Here is a 3,635-nt window from a genome sequence, read left to right as displayed (position 1 = left end):
ATGTACATTATTTTCAGTTTGGGGGTAACCTTACCCTTTTTTTTAACCTCTGGCAGATCACCACTAACCTTTGTAGCCATTTCAAGGTATTTGGATTTGAACAACCTCCATCCATCCATCCATCCATCTTCATCCGCTTTGTCCGGGGCCGGGTCGCGGGGGCAGCAGCCTAAGCAAAGAGGCCCAGACCTCCCTCTCCCCAGCCACCTCCTCCAGCTTATCCGGGGGAATACCAAGGCGTTCCCAGGCCAGCCGAGAGATATAATCTCTCCAGCGTGTCCTGGGTCTGCCCCGGGGCCTCCTCCCGGTGGGACATGCCTGGAACACCTCACCCAGGAGGCGCCCAGGGGGCATCCTTGTCAGATGCCCGAACCACCTCAGCTGGCTCCTTTCGATGTGGAGCAGCAGCTGCTCTACTCTGAGCCCCTCCCGGATGGCCGAACTTCTCACCCTATCTCTAAGGGAGAGGCCAGCCACCCTTCGGAGGAAGCTCATTTCTGCCGCTTGTATCCGCGATCTCGTTCTTTCGGTCACTACCCACAGCTCGTGGCCATAGGTGAGGGTAGGGACGTAGATCGACCGGTAAATTGAGAGCTTCGCTTTTACACTCAGCTCCCTCTTCACCACGACGGACCGGTGCAGCGTCCGTATTACTGCAGCTGCAGCCCCAATCCGTCTGTCGATCTCCGGCTCCCTTCTCCCATCACTCGCGAACAAGACCCCGAGATACTTGAACTCCTCCACTTGGGGCAGGAACTCATCCCCGACCCGGAGTGGGCACTCCACCCTTTTCCGGGTGAGAACCATGGCCTCAGATTTGGAGGTGCTGATCCTCATTCCCGCTGCTTCACACTCGGCTGCGAACCGTTCCAGTGCGAGCTGGAGGCCCTCACCCGATGAAGCCAACCTAAATTGAAATAAATAATTGGGGTGTTCTAAAACTTTTGACCGGTATATAAATAACCAAGAATTCCCCTCTCGCTCCTGCAGGAGGTCTATCCTTAAAGCTTTTGTCATCTACCAGAGGCCTGGGCACTTGAGGGTCCTTTGCAGTATTTTAGCTGTTCCTAGGACTGTGCTCTTCTGGACAGAGATCTCCAATGTTGTTCCAGGCATCTTCTGGAGCTACTCACCTAGCTTGAGAGTCACCGCACCTAGTGCTCCAATTACCACTGGCGTTCCAGGTGTGCCCTACCTGCTAGCATCTTACACCCTGCTGTTATGTGCTGGGTTGTCTCAGGGGCATCTTTACACAGCCTGCACCTGGGGTCTTGTCTAGTGTGGTAGACCCCAGCCTCTATGGATCTTGTACTCAGAGCTTCAGAGCTTGTTCTGTGCTGACATGATTAGTGCCCCTGTGCTTTTTTTCAGGCCCGCTTTGTCCAGCCACTGGTAGGATTTCTGGATCCCAGCCACCTCCTCTATTTGCCGGTGGTACATACCGTGCAGGGGCTTGTTCTCCCATGATGGTTCCTCGTCTCTCTCCTCCTTGGGTTTCTGCTGCCTGAGGTATTCACTGAGCACTCGGTCAGTTGGGGCCATCTTCCCAATGTATTCTTGGATGTTCGTTGTCTCATCCTGGACTGTGGTGCTGACACTCACCAGTCCCCGGCCCCCTTCCTTCCGCTTAGCGTACAGCCTCAGGGTGCTGTGCTGGACTTGGGGTGAAACCCTCCATGCATGGTAAGGAGCTTTCTTGTCTTTATGTCAGTGGCTTCTATCTCCTCCTTTCGCCAACTTATTATACCAGCTGGGTACCGGATCACGGGCAGGGTGTAGGTGTTGATAGCCCGGATCTTGTTCTTACCGTTCAGCTGACTCCTCAGGACTTGCCTGATCCTCTGCAGGTACTTGGTGGTTGCAGCTTTCCTAGCAGCCTCTTCGTGGTTCCCATTCGCCTGCGGGATCCCCAGGTACTTGTAACTGTCCTCTATGTCTCCAATGTTGCCTTCTGGTAGCTCGATCCCCTCAGTTCTGACTACCTTCCCTCTCTTTGTTATCATCCGACTACATTTCTCCAGCCCGAATGACATCCCGATGTCATTGCTGTATATCCTGATATTGTGGATCAGTGAATCAATGTATCGTTCACTCTTGGCATACAGCTTGATGTCATCCATGTACAGGAGGTGGCAGACAACTGGTCCGTTCCGTAGTTGGTATCCGTAGCCAGTCTTGTTAATGATCTCACTGAGCGGGTTAAGGCCTATGCAGAACAGCATTGGGGACAGAGCATCTCCTTGGTAGATCCCGCACTTGATGGTGACTTGTGCTATGGGCTTGGCCTCTAGTGTTGTACGCCACATCCCCATTGAGTTCCTGATGAAGGCTCTTAGGGTCCTGTTGATCTTATATAGTTCAAGGCATTCCAGGATCCAGGTGTGGGGCATTGAATCATAGGCCTTCTTGTAATCAATCCAGGCAGTGCACAGGTTGGTCAGTCTGGTCTGATTCCCTTATCGATTCCAGTCGCCCCGAATGACGTCACCACGTTGCGGAGCGTCATTTACCTGGCAGGAAACATGGCGGCTCAAACGCTCAAAAGTTTGATTATACTTTACGAGAACGGATGACAACAGGGCAACTTGCAATACTTGCAAAGTAGATATTTCATTTAAGGGAGGAAACACTACGAATATGCAAAAGCATTTGCTCACAAAACACACGATGACCTTAAATGAATGTCATGTTTTTAATTCCGCTCCGGACTCGTGAATCTCAACCCAGCAGCAGCGGTAACGTTTGCACGTCCTAATGCGGCAGGTAAATAATCAACTAACAGTGCATATTATGTTAGCGCGATCTGCCTTATTACAAAACCTGCCATTACTGTGCATTTAGGTGACCATGATGAGAGAGACAGACAGAGTCTGGCTGGCTCAGATGCTGGCAGTTCTCGCTGCAGTCTGTCGGTAGTGTCTCCTTTCAGGCCAGGATAGACGAATGTCACCGAGCAGTGACTAAGTTTGTGGTAAAAGGCTTGCACCCATTTGCCACAGCAGATGCCCACGATTTTCGGTAAGTGAATGTGTTTAATTGTAGGCAGGGACATTACTGGATATTCTTGTGTAATTGCTACAGAATACCTTTTCATTACAGTTTTCCAAAGTATTCTGGACTCTTTCAGCTTTCCAAAAGTGTGTGCAGGTTGCTCTGAATTTCTTGGTAGAACATCTGCAATGCTGGAAGAAAGATGTGGATAGATGTCAACAATTAACATAACTGTTTAACATAACTCAAGTCGTGTTTGTGGAGAAAGCTAACTCCATTCTTAGAGGAATATCTTTGATGTATCAAAGAAATACAAAAGAATGTGATTGCCATTAGGAATGTTCGGTTTTACACACACACATGGTGTGATTGCCCCAACATGTATCAGTACATTATAAATGAACAATATAAATAAAATCATTGATCTAACAGGCCATCAATGTGCTTTGAGAAATTGTTTTCCCTATTGTTTCCTACAGTGTCAGGTACCTGCAAGTTGACTATTTTGTTAATGATGCTTGAACCTCAGAGCATATGACACTAGAGCCTCTGGCTTCTCTGAAGTTCACAAACTCCTTAAAGCAGGTAAACAGAAGATAGATAAATCTCATTTTGTATTTTTTCTCAGTAGTAGCACTTTCATA

The 3,635-nt window shown here is 49.2% G+C and overlaps 1 pseudogene; it reads right to left on the bottom strand.

Annotated features, from left to right (window-relative positions):
- Nucleotides 1-1,166: 1,166 nt before the first annotated feature.
- LOC147306358 (uncharacterized) lies at nucleotides 1,167-2,120 on the bottom strand (annotated as a pseudogene).
- Nucleotides 2,121-3,635: the final 1,515 nt, after the last annotated feature.

Source organism: Aulonocara sp. 'chitande type north' Nkhata Bay, linkage group LG19 (assembly GCF_057382095.1).
Source record: "Aulonocara sp. 'chitande type north' Nkhata Bay isolate Kocher_YH1m ecotype deep benthic linkage group LG19, A_spYH_male_GT1.1, whole genome shotgun sequence".
Taxonomy (NCBI): Eukaryota; Metazoa; Chordata; class Actinopteri; order Cichliformes; family Cichlidae; genus Aulonocara; species Aulonocara sp. 'chitande type north' Nkhata Bay.
Note: the sequence above shows the minus strand (reverse complement) of the source record. Positions and strands in the feature narration are given on the sequence as shown.